The 13,731-nt window shown below is 43.4% G+C and overlaps 1 long non-coding RNA gene across 1 annotated transcript; it reads right to left on the reverse strand.

Moving 5' to 3' along the window:
• Positions 1 to 10,015: 10,015 nt before the first annotated feature.
• LOC120728269 lies at positions 10,016 to 10,781 on the reverse strand. Its single transcript, XR_005694665.1, has 2 exons — positions 10,530 to 10,781; positions 10,016 to 10,149 (listed from the first exon to the last, which is right to left on the reverse strand). It is a non-coding gene; the product is annotated as an uncharacterized LOC120728269 (long non-coding RNA).
• Positions 10,782 to 13,731: the final 2,950 nt, after the last annotated feature.

A 13,731-nucleotide genomic window follows, 5' to 3' on the forward strand; every position in this document is an offset into this window, starting at 1 on the left:
TGTACGGTTCAACTCCACTGTGGACGAGTTGGTGTTTTTCTAAGCCTCCAGCCTGGGTAAAAGACTTTCCACACAAGTCGCAGCAGTAAGGTTTAACTCCACTGTGGATGAATTGGTGTGTTTTTAAGCTTCCAGCCTGGGTAAAAGACTTTCCACACAAGTCGCAGCTGTAAGGTTTAAATCCACTGTGGATGAGTTGGTGTGTTTTTAAGTTTCCAGCCTGGGTAAAAGACTTTCCACACCAGTCGCAGCTGTAAGGTTTAAATCCACTGTGGATGAGTTGGTGTGTTTTTAAGTTTCCAGCGTGGGTAAAAGACTTTCCACACAAGTCACAGCTGTAAGGTTTAAATCCACTGTGGATGAGTTGGTGTCTTTTCAAGTCTGCACCCCGGGTAAAATCCTTCCCACACTCATCACAGCTGTATGTTTTCTTTCCCTTTCTTCTGTGAGGTTTGTCGGCCTCCTGAGAGCGCTGACTTCTTGCTCCATGTTGGTCCTGCAGTGACAGAGATACAAACAGAGGCAGTGAGTGAAATGCAGTCGTGGAACAAACTGAAACTCCCTCCATTAGTGGAATCAATCATGTCAACAAACACATTGTAGGTGTGTTTCCACCACCTTCTGGTCATAGTACAGTGGGGCAAAAAAGTATTTAGTCAGCCACCGATTGTGCAAGTTCCCCCACCTAAAATGATGACAGAGGTCAGTAATTTGCACCAGAGGTACACTTCAACTGTGAGAGACAGAATGTGAAAAAAAAATCCATGAATCCACATGGTAGGATTTGTAAAGAATTTATTCGTAAATCAGGGTGGAAAATAAGTATTTGGTCAATAACAAAAATACAACTCAATACTTTGTAACATAACCTTTGTTGGCAATAACAGAGGTCAAACGTTTACTATAGGTCTTTACCAGGTTTGCACACACAGTAGCTGGTATTTTGGCCCATTCCTCCATGCAGATCTTCTCGAGAGCAGTGATGTTTTGGGGCTGTCGCCGAGCAACACGGACTTTCAACTCCCGCCACAGATTTTCTATGGGGTTGAGGTCTGGAGACTGGCTAGGCCACTCCAGGACTTTCAAATGCTTCTTACGGAGCCACTCCTTTGTTGCCCGGGCGGTGTGTTTTGGATCATTGTCATGTTGGAAGACCCAGCCTCATTTCATCTTCAAAGTTCTCACTGATGGAAGGAGGTTTTGGCTCAAAATCTCACGATACATGGCCCCATTCATTCTGTCCTTAACACGGATCAGTCGTCCTGTCCCCTTGGCAGAAAAACAGCCCCATAGCATGATGTTTCCACCCCCATGCTTCACAGTAGGTATGGTGTTCTTGGGATGCAACTCAGTATTCTTCGTCCTCCAAACACGACGAGTTGAGTTTATACCAAAAAGTTCTACTTTGGTTTCATCTGACCACATGACATTCTCCCAATCCTCTGCTGTATCATCCATGTGCTCTCTGGCAAACTTCAGACGGGCCTGGACATGCACTGGCTTCAGCAGCGGAACACGTCTGGCACTGCGGGATTTGATTCCCTGCCATTGTAGTGTGTTACTGATGGTGACCTTTGTTACTTTGGTCCCAGCTCTCTGCAGGTCATTCACCAGGTCCCCCCGTGTGGTTCTGGGATCTTTGCTCACCGTTCTCATGATCATTTTGACCCCACGGGATGAGATCTTGCGTGGAGCCCCAGATCGAGGGAGATTATCAGTGGTCTTGTATGTCTTCCATTTTCTGATGATTGCTCCCACAGTTGATTTTTTCACACCAAGCTGCTTGCCTATTGTAGATTCACTCTTCCCAGTCTGGTGCAGGTCTACAATACTTTTCCTGGTGTCCTTCGAAAGCTCTTTGGTCTTGGCCATGGCGGAGTTTAGAGTCTGACTGTTTGAGGCTGTGGACAGGCGTCTTTTATACAGATGATGAGTTCAAACAGGTGCCATTCATACAGGTAACGAGTGGGGGACAGAAAAGCTTCTTACAGAAGACGTTACAGGTCTGTGAGAGCCAGAGATTTTCCTTGTTTGAGGTGACTAAATACTTATTTTCCACCCTAATTTACGAATAAATTCTTTACAAATCCTACCATGTGAATTCATGGATTTTTTTTCACATTCTGTCTCTCACAGTTGAAGTGTACCTCTGGTGCAAATTACTGACCTCTGTCATCATTTTAAGTGGGGGAACTTGCACAATCGGTGGCTGACTAAATACTTTTTTGCCCCACTGTATCACATTTCAATGATCTGCTACGATGACAGTCGTAATGAAAAATACATATTGAAGAAATACTGATAAGTTGAGAAAATATTTTACTCATAAAAAATTGAGTTCAATTTTTGATATTGTTGTTTCAATGTGCACCGATAAAAATTATGTTTGTATCTTCTTGTAACATCTGAGTTCTTTTGTTGTGAATGTAGATTCTGTGTATATATGGAGGAGCCCGGGATGGAAAAGATAATGCTGCTGTTAACATGTTTTTAAAAACCAACAAGCTGTGCAGTTTCAATAACAGTGTAACTGTGATATTTTTCTCACCTTCTGTGTTGAAGTCATTGTTTCCTCTGTAGTGGCTGAGCTGAGTCCAAATGGCTGAAATTGTTCCTCTGTTGCTCAACCAGACTCTTCTCCTGTTACTCAGCTTGGACACAAAAAGTATATGTATTTTATCCCTGATAAAAAAAAAGCAGAGCAAATAAACATGACTAAACTCCTCAGTGACAACAATACCTATGAAACTTCAATGTGGAAACTGAGAAGCAACTACAACAAGAAAGTCATCAGTTGTCACAAGAACCTGAAAGGGAAAAAGCCACTGACCCCCCTGCATATCACTGCCTTTACCCAGTGGATGCTACACCCTGTATATATGGACTTCTATAGATCCACAAGTCCAGCTCACACTCAATGGTAGCAGTACCACCTGAAGCACCTCATTAGATTCCACCTACTCCACCCAGACAACCCACATGGAAAGGATATATATAAATCTTATAAAGTTTGTATCCGTCTTGTGTGAAACTTGTATGAAAAGCATACAAGAGTGAAAACAGATATAAGACCCCTTGAAAATTATATAATGAAACTTCTATGTTTTGGATACTTACTGAAACAATATATGAAAGTAATGAGAAAGTGGCCACTTTCATGAGTAAATCATATAATTTTTTACTAATTCTTTTCCATATGGGAAGGTAAAGGGTGGTTGTATGTAGGGATGGGTATCGTTTAGGTTTTATCCGATACTAGGGCTGCACGATTAATCGTTAGAAAATCGCCATCTTGATTCATACTTTTGTGCGATCTCATTTCCAAATGACAACGATTTTTAAAAAAAAGAAAAAAAAAGAAAAAAAAAAGACGACGACTGTACCGCATTTTGATCCGTGACGTAATCTGCATGAAAACAAGCGCTCACTCTTCCTGCTCAACAAATGACAAGGGCGGAGCCGTATACCACGTGATACAGAAGCTGTGCCGTGTGATGCTAAAATTAGTAGGAAAAAAACAACGGAGAGCACGTCAGGGAAGACAAGAAAGTGACAGGAGAAAATCCAACCCGGTCAACCACCCAAACATCAATAACGGGTGCTTCCCTATACCCGTCGAACTCCCGCAGGCACAAAGAAATTACGGAGGCTATTACTTATCACCTGACCAAAGATATGGCTCCCATCAACACTGTGCAAAACGAGGGATTTAGGAAAATGATCAACACCCTAGACAAACGCTACACAGTGCTGTCCCGCAACTATTTTTCTATTGTTGCACTACCTGCTCTATACACGCAGCGTCGAGCAATGGTGGAGACGGAATTTCAAGCAGTACAACATTTTGCAGCAACAACAAATGTGAGACGTTTGTTGTTTTTGTTTATTTATTGTTTTTATGTTCAGTTTCAACTGTTACGAAGTTGATGTGCAGTTAATAAGTGCAATAAATATTTATATTGGAAAAGAAAATCGTGAGAGAATCGTGATCTCAATTCTAAGGAAGAAAAATCGTGATTCTCATTTTATGCAAAATTGTGCAGCCCTATCCAATACCAGTACCAAACTGGTACTTTTGAAACGGTGCCAGTGCTTAAACGGTACTCAAACTGGTGCTTAAAGAATGGAGAACACAAAATTGGTCCAAAACCCTCTCATGTTCAGCTGTTTTTTTTGTAAAAAGATAACAATGTTAGCCTTTTCTGCAGCCATAGGGCATATATGCTATCACTCTTGGCTGGAAGCAGTGCTTAAACAATGGAAAAAACTCTGTCCAAAAACCTCTCATGTTTATCCGTTTTCCATTTTTTCTTTGGTCATTTTAGCCTTTTTGGCCAAGGTGAAGGGAGTATCTGCCATCAGACAAGAAGAAAGCCATGTAACTATGACGGTGTTTGCTAGTTCACCTTACATGCATTAATGTAATAACGTGGTTAGCCTACTCAACGTAAATTACACACGAACAACATTAATCTACATATATTGTTACAAATATATGTAAGAACTGAGCCATATTTAGTAATGCCAACAAAATGAAATAACAATATTAGTATCTTATATATGATACATTCTTCCACAGGAGCTGCTGATCCAGTTCTACACTGCGGTCATTGAGTCTGTCCTGTGCTCCTCCATCACAGTCTGGTATGGAGCAGCCACTAAACAGGACAGGAGCAGACTGCAGCGGACTGTACGGGCAGCAGAAAGGATCATCGGCACCCCCCTGCCCTCCATCCAGGATCTGTACCTCTCAAGAACCAGGAAACGGGCAGGGAAAATCATCACAGACCCCTCACACCCTGCACACAGACTTTTTGATCTGCTGCCCTCTGGCAGACGGTACAGAAGCCTGCAGACCAGGACCACCCGACACAGGAACAGTTTCTTTCCCCTCAGCATCTCCCTTCTTAACAGTTGACCTGTCACACTGCTCCCCCTGCCAGACTGCAACTGCACCTTATGTACATTTTGTAGTATTCATTCCACCTCATTCATTTCTGTATTTTATGTATATAAGTTTAGGTTCGTTATTTATAGTTGGTTTACACAGCTTTGTGTATGTATGTGTAATGTGTATATATAGACGTGTGTGTGTGTGTGTGTGTGTGTGTGTGTGTGTGTGTGTGTGTGTGTGTGTGTGTGTGTGTTTGTTTTACATTGCTGTGCTTGAGAGCCACCATCTACCGGAACCAAATTCCCTGTATGTGTCTGCACATATACTTGGCCAATAAACACGATTCTGATTCAGATACATCTATATATACACTGTCAGAGATACTTGTCTTTGAGTGAAGATTTAAGGTGATAGGACATAAATAAATGCAACTTGAATCTTTACTGAAGCTCAGTATTTGACACAGAGTTCAAGTTCAATGCTGTAATAACTAATAATGAATAATATAATAATAACTGTAATATTGGCTGTATAATATTTACATCACCAACATGAGATGACTTTAGTCTCATGAACAACATTAGCTAATTGTTATTTACTAGCTAATCTTAAAATGACTGTTCAGTACAGAAATGAAGCCCAACAATCATGTTTTTACAGTCCCGTGGTCTCAGCCTCAGATACTCAACAAATCAAACAAAGCTCATAAAAAAATAAACAGATGAACAAAAACAGTTTCTCTTCCATTTCAAACAACGCTGTATGAAACGTTTCAGCGGTTAGTATCATGGTTGCTAGGCAACCTGAGCAGCGCCATGGAGGCCAGACCGTCCCATTACACAAGCATCTCACTTTCGGTCTTTGAGGACGATTCCCGCGTGGCCCGCATCCTCCAAGGCTGCATACCCTGAATTGGAATACAGCCTATAAAGGTGTGTGTATGAGAAGTACTTCTCAGAACCACTTGGTGTTTGCTGTGACTGCATGTAGTGGGATCAGTGGTAATAAAGCTTTGAAAAAACATACTTCAGCCTCATCTGACCCTTCTTCTCCAGCTGGGATATCAAAAGAATCGGTGAAGTCAAGAGAAAGTGAACCTCAACAGCACCTAGCCACACGAGAAGTCCGGTCATTTTCTCTCTAAGCTTCTTAGACTCAGAACAAAAGTTGTCCGGCTTTGTGTGTCTGGCAAAACACTTTTTAGAAATCCTGCTGAAATAGGTCTGGTTACAGCCGCAGTCAAAGCATGATGGAAATAATTGAACAAGCAAGCAAACGTAGCCCTTTGGCACCCTTCGCAGTAGGCTTCCACTACTCTCTCTATAGGGCTTTGGAGTTGACATCACGGAATGTTAGGGAGATAGCTTGTACTGGAAGGACTGTAAGGTGCTAGTTCAGGTTTGCAGCTACCACTCCCTGGAGTGTCGGCCAGAATACTGCTCAAGGCCCGGATGAATGTTCAGAAGGGAGACAATGAAGACACCGAGGATAGTGCAGACTCTTGTATTGACTTCACACAGTTGAAGGTAACAGGGATTGTCAGAGGAGCAGGTATTGCATACAGGTTTAGGTGCGTGGGCATGTGTGTGTGTGTGTGTGTGTGTGTGTGTGTGTGTGTGTGTGTGTGTGTGTGTGTGTGTGTGTGTGTGTGTGTGTGTGTGTGGTCTCTGAAAGGAACAGAAAGAAAATACTACATTACTAAAGTGTTCACAACAATATCTCCAGAGTACATCAACATAAACAGAGGCGGGAAATAAACTAACATCCCCTTTAATACCATAGGCCATATATTACCCACGACTCACGCATAGACCCACTGAGAGAGCTAACCAGGTACACAGCTATACCCAACCACACGGCAGGAAAGTTAGCTTAGCTTAGCACCCGCTAGCGGCACAGACAGAAACATAGTCATTTCCCCCCTAACCTTGGTTACAGTCCCAAACACATCTTATTATCACATCCTCACACATCCCCAACTTACGTTGCTCATTAACGCACACTTCTCACGGAATAACCAACTCTCTGCCGGTAATCTGGAGCAGAAAAGCTCAGGTGCTTTGCCCACGTTTCTCCCTGGACATAGTCTCTCATACAAAGCGGTGGGGTGACCTCTACTGGCCACTCTAAAAACTACAGGTAAACTAACAACTGAACAGAATAAAACCATAACTACGGGGCCTTTTGTACACGGAACCCTGGGAACACTGCGCAATCTTCCGGGGAAATGAATCAAAACAAACACACTGTGTTGTAACGACGACTACAAGAAAGATGCTTAAAAGTAGCTCAAAATAGAAGAGACTGTATAGAGACTGATTGCGTTGTGAGGCCAAGCAGCAGCACTTGCAGAAAATAGCATGCATTGGAAATGTGGACCCACATGAAATAAAGCCGTGACGTAGAATCCCTGAAGACCTACCGCTATTGACGTAGCGTGACATTTTTTCATACCTTGTCAGTGGAGTCAGCGCGTACAAGTCGTTAGTGCTGGGCAATATGACGATATCTATCGTGTGGACGATAGAAAAGTGTCTATCGTGCCATTTGTCTTCTATCGTTTTTAACCCAAATTTTTTAAATTATTACATAAAATATATAATTACCGTATTTTCACGACCATAAGACGCACTGTACTAAAAGGCGCAGTCTCAGTTATGTGTGCCATTACTGTATTTAACACACACATAAGGTGCACTGGATTATAGGGCGCATACAAGTACCGTATGCGTATTTAAAAATAAAGCGGGAGCAAACCTGAGTTCGATACCTTACTCACATTTCTATTACCAGTAATCGTCATCATCAACAACACACAAGCATACAAGTGTGCGTATTTAAAAATAAAGCAGGAGCAAAACAAAGTTTGGTACTCACATTTTTATCATCAATCAAACCCATCGAAGTCCTCATCCTCTGTGTCTGAATTGAACAGCTGCGCTAAATCTCCATCAAACATGCCAGGTTCACTTTCTTCACTGTCAGAGTCACTTTCCGTGCCGTGCGGCTCCTCGGAAATAATGCCGGCTTTTGCGAAAGCTCGAACAACAGTGCCAGCAGACATGTTAGCCCAAGCATCTACAATCCATTGGCAAATTGTGGCGTAACTCGCCCGGCGCTGCCTTCCACTCTTGGTGAAACTGTGGTCTCCATCGGTCATCCATCGCTCCCAGGCCGCTCGCAGCCTTACTTTGAACGGGCGGTTCACACCGATGCCCAGCGGTTGGAGTTCCTTTGTCAGGCCTCCCGGAATGACAGCAAGCTCACAGTTCATTTGTTTCACTAGTTTTTTCACATCGGCTGTGAGATGGGCACGCATAGAGTCACAGATTAAGAGCGATGGTGATGCATGGAAAAAACCACCTGGTCTCCTTACATACACCTCCCTCAGCCACTCTTTCATCATTTCCTCATCCACCCAGCCCTTTTCATTTGCCTTAATGATGATTCCTGCTGGAAACTTCTCTTTAGGCAAAGTCTTTCGCTTAAAAATCACCATAGCAGTTTCTGTCCATTAGCATGGCAGCCAAGCACAACAGTGAAAGAAGACTTTTCATACCCCGTTGTGCGTATCGCTACCGTGCTGGTCCCCTTCTTCTCCAGTGTGACTCACCGGGATGTCAAAAGTGAGTGGGACCTCGTCCATGTTTGTGATGTGGCTGGGCTGGATGTTTTTGTCGCCGATGTGTTTGCTGCAGTAGGAGCGGAAGATGGCCAGCTTTTCCTTATAATCCGCTGGAAGTTGCTGTGCTACCGTAGTCCTGGTCCGGATGGAAAAATGGCACCGTTTCATAAAATGAAAGCACCAAGACGGACCTCCTTGGAAATGTTCAATGTTCATCTCTTCAGCTAGTGAAACTGCTTTTAGCCGAATGGTGACCGTCGAAACGCTTCTCCCGCTCGTTCTTTGCTCGATGATCCACCGCTCGAGTCTTTCCTCCAACTCGGGCCACCTCGCCTTATGTCCGCGGAAACTCAGCTGCGTTTTCTTGACCTGCCGGAGCTTGTTTTCTAGCTTCCTCCATTTGCGAACCATCGATTCGTTAATCTTAAATTCTCTCGCCGCTGCTCGATTTCCATGTTCCTCCGCATAGCTGATGGCCTTCAGTTTAAACTGCTTCATAAGCGTGTCTCTTTGCCATTTTCAGGGTTGTTAAAACAACGATGTTCCACATAATGCACATACCTGTCCTTTTAGACAGGTATGCGCGATTGTCCGGTATATACACGATCAACGCCCACACTTCACCCTTTAGCGTTCTCATGGTGTTGTCTACTACGTCCTCCTTACAACACACAGGGCGCACTGCGCTATAGGGCGCGCCGTACTTTTTGAAGAAAATCTAAGACTTTTAAGTGCGCCTTATGGTCGTGAAAATACGGTAACCCTTTACGACCGGTCGGAGAAGGCACTCCGTTTTACCTAACTATTTTTAAATCCCTGTAGAACTGGAACCAAAAATTATTTTTTTGGCATGTGAAACCGGAGGAGTTGTACTTACATCTTATGCCATTAGCTTGTCCTAGGTCACGGTTTCCTTCCACATACAGGGAGTGCTGAATTATTAGGCAAGTTGTATTTTTGAGGAATAATGTTATTATTGAACAACCACCATGTTCTCAATGAACCCAAAAAACTCATTAATATCAAAGCTGAATGTTTTTGGAAGTAGTTTTTAGTTTGCTTTTAGTTTTAGCTATTTTAGGGGGATATCTGTGTGTGCAGGTGACTATTACTGTGCATAATTATTAGGCAACTTAACAAAAATAAGAATATATACCCATTTCAATTATTTATTTTTACCAGTGAAACCAATATAACATCTCCACATTCACAAATATACATTTCTGACAAAACAAAAACAAAAAAAACAAAAAACAAAAACAAATCAGCGACCAATATAGCCACCTTTCTTTGCAAGGACACTCAAAAGCCTGTATGTTTTGATCTGTTCACCATCAACATTGCGTGCAGCAGCAACCACAGCCTCCCAGACACTGTTCAGAGAGGTGTACTGATTTCCCTCCTTGTAAATCTCACTGTAATGTATGTTTGCACTGATTGCCGATCACGCTTCAACTGAGTCGTCCTCGGTCAGAAGGAACGGTACTCCACAGTGATGTAGTTCAAATAACTTTACTAAGGAGGTGGCAGATGACATCAACAGGATGTACAGCGTTGGTAGGGAGGCATTACAGTATTCACATGCAGGTAAAGGGGGTGTGAGTGTGTATATGGGTGTGTGTGTGGTCATCTGTAACAGAAAGAACAAACATTTGTATTAACCACTACGGATAGCAGTGTACCCCTTATACAGTACCGTGGGTTTCCAGCGTAATGTTACGCAATCTGCCATAACCTCATGGCCACTAGATGGCACCCTAAGACCATAAATGAATTTCTGGCTCGTATATACATTGGCAAACCAGACCTCTGCCGATTACAACGCTTCAGAGAATAAACATAGTAAATAGTTACATCCACAATGCTTGACAGTAAGTCGTATATAGAATGAAATATGGGCTGAACACAAGGCTGCCTGTAGTAGGCCAAAAAAACCCGGGACTAGCTTCTTACGTAGCAAATTACACAGATAAAGTCAAACAAGCATCACTCTCATCTTACAATACTCACATGGTAAGCACGCACACAGTATTAACTCACACAGGAATGCAAGTAAATACGTTACACCTCCGACACACCTCTCATCTGTGCAGAACTGCGCTGAACACGTTCCCAACCGGAAGTACAGATACCGAGGTGCATTATGGGTAACGTAGTATAAAACAGCTACAGTGAACAAGCGGACTTTTAACACTCACATTTGATGATGGACCACAGGTTCTCAATGGGGTTCAGATCAGATGAATAAGGAGGCCATGTCATTAGTTTTTCTTCTTTTATACCCTTTCTTGCCAGCCACGCTGTGGAGTACTTGGACGCGTGTGATGGAGCATTGTCCTGCATGAAAATCATGTTTTTCTTGAAGGATGCAGACTTCTTCCTGTACCACTGCTTGAAGAAGATGTCTTCCAGAAACTGGCAGTACGACTGGGAGTTGAGCTTGACTCCATCCTCAACCCGAAAAGGCCCCACAAGCTCATCTTTGATGATACCAGCCCAAACCAGTACTCCACCTCCACCTTGCTGGCGTCTGAGTCGGACTGGAGCTCTCTGCCCTTTACCAATCCAGCCACGGGCCCATCCATCTGGCCCATCAAGACTCACTCTCATTTCATCAGTCCATAAAACCTTAGAAAAATCAGTCTTGAGATATTTCTTGGCCCAGTCTTGACGTTTCAGCTTGTGTGTCTTGTTCAGTGGTGGTCGTCTTTCAGCCTTTCTTACCTTGGCCATGTCTCTGAGTATTGCACACCTTGTGCTTTTGGGCACTCCAGTGATGTTGCAGCTCTGCAATATGGCCAAACTGGTGGCAAGTGGCATCTTGGCGGCTGCACGCTTGACTTTTCTCAGTTCATGGGCAGTTATTTTGCGCCTTGGTTTTTCCACACGCTTCTTGCGACCCTGTTGACTATTTTGAATGAACCGCTTGATTGTTCAATGATCACGCTTCAGAAGCTTTGCAATTTTGAGACTGCTGCATCTCTCTGCAAGATATCTCACTATTTTTGACTTTTCTGAGCCTTTCAAGTCCTTCTTTTGACCCAGTTTGCCAAAGGAAAGGACGTTGCCTAATAATTATGCACACCTGATATAGGGTGTTGATGTCATTAGACCACACCCCTTCTCATTACAGAGATGCACATCACCTAATATGCTTAATTGGTAGTAGGCTTTCGAGCCTATACAGCTTGGAGTAAGACAACATGCATGAAGAGGATGATGTGGACAAAATACTCATTTGCCTAATAATTCTGCACTCCCTGTATAGCTTTAGAAAAATTTGCATAAGAAGCACTTGCAGCAACAAAAAGATAATATTCCAGAAACACGCTTTGCCGATGTTCATAACACTTCTTACGTTGGCATATACATGAGTGCAAATTATTGCATGTCCGCCATTACCTGCCCGAAACTGTTAGGTGACGGCTGTGTGCGGACAGGGATAGGACCCAAGATGCAGACTCCAAAGACAAACTTAAACCAAAACAGCTTTAATTAGTGATGGGACGTTCTGTATCGAGGCTTCGGAGCGTGTGTCGAGTAATGGAGGGGGCGTTTCCGCGAAGCGCGTATCGAGGCTTGCTTCATTTATGGGAGGAGCTGAAAATGATGACGTCCGAAGCCTCGCTGCCCGGCTGTACCACGTGACTGGTTCAGGAAGCGGTTCGAACTTTGCCGCGAGCCATGACAGCGATATAAACCCCTCAGACCCCATTCAAAATGTGGGTGTTTGATGGAGAGTTGCGGTTAGTGAGAGTCAGAGACAGTTTGGAGAGAGTTCGAGACAGTTTGGAGAGAGTTCGAGACAGTTTGGAGAGAGTTCGAGACAGTTTGGAGAGAGTTCGAGACAGTTTGGAGAGAGTTAGAGACAGTTTGGAGAGAGTTTGGAGGTTTATGAGACTGAGGAGAGAAAGTCAGGAGAGAATGGAGCCAGCTAAGAAGAGGAGGATGTCCTCCCCTGTGTGGGAACATTTTGAGCTTATATCTCCCAACAAGGTACGTAAATTTCCACAGAAGATGTATTTTCATAATACTGATGGTGCAATAAAACCTATGTTAAGCTGTCTGTACTTTTGCACAAGGTGAGGTGTTTGCTATGTGCCAGGGAGCTGGGATATAACAACAACACCTCATCCATGCTTAGGCACTAGGAGAGCTATGCATGAGAATAAGGGGAACACCGATTGTGGAGCAAGACCAGGTGAGCCATCAAATGCCATGATAATATAGCATGCTATAATGTTACTAAATGATATAACAATATCATACAATGCAATAAGTGACGTGAGTGATATTTATATTTGTGCTTTGTTTTTATTGTCTCTCCTCAGGAGAACAATCTCAAATAGATGAAGACCTGGTTAGCATGGTGATCGAGGACTCCCAGCCATTTAGCATTGTGGAGGACAGTGGATTTAAAAGATTTGTCAAATCATTAAATCCTAGTTATGTTCTCCCCACTAAAAAGGTCATAAAAGCAGTGAACATTTAGTTTCTACAGAGTAAAATGTGAACAGGCAGGACTGTGTAGCTACACTACACACTGCTTCACAGCCACGTCGTACTTGTGAACAAAATGTTCTTACTTTCCTTTAGGCCCTGAAAGTCATGGTGGAGGCCAGGTACCAGGAGATGAAGGAGAAAGCTAAGGCCAGCATTGAGAAGGCAGCAGCTGTGAGTCTGACATCAGATATGTGGACCTCCATCAACACAGAGGCCTATCTTGCAGTCACCTGCCATTTTGTTGATGAGTCCAGCACATTAAACACCGTTGTTTTAGGAGTGCAATATTTTCCTAATGCACACACTGCAGAAAACATTGCACAAGTGAAAGGCACACTCATGGCAGAATGGGCAATTACTGACAAAGTCACATGCCTAGTAACAGATGGGGCTGCCAATATGGGGGCTTGTGCAAGGGAGCTAAGACTTAAACATGCCATATGCATAGCTCACACCCTGAACTTAGTGGTGAAGAAGGCCCTTGACCAGACCCCTGTGCTCTCTGACATCCGAGCCAAGTCCAGGAGGATCGTGGGATATTTCAGGAGCAGTACCTCTGCAAAGGTAAGTCCTTCCGTGGCTTAATTACAGTTCCTTTAATTCTACTTATGTGTATAGTTCTGCTCCCTTGACAATCTAATGTATGCTTTTTCAAATTGTATTTTGTAAGGAGAGGCTTTCAGTCGTGCAGGAACAACTAAGGAAGCCT

Source organism: Simochromis diagramma, unplaced genomic scaffold (assembly GCF_900408965.1).
Source record: "Simochromis diagramma unplaced genomic scaffold, fSimDia1.1 OVJJ01000341.1, whole genome shotgun sequence".
In the NCBI taxonomy this organism is placed as follows: domain Eukaryota; kingdom Metazoa; phylum Chordata; class Actinopteri; order Cichliformes; family Cichlidae; genus Simochromis; species Simochromis diagramma.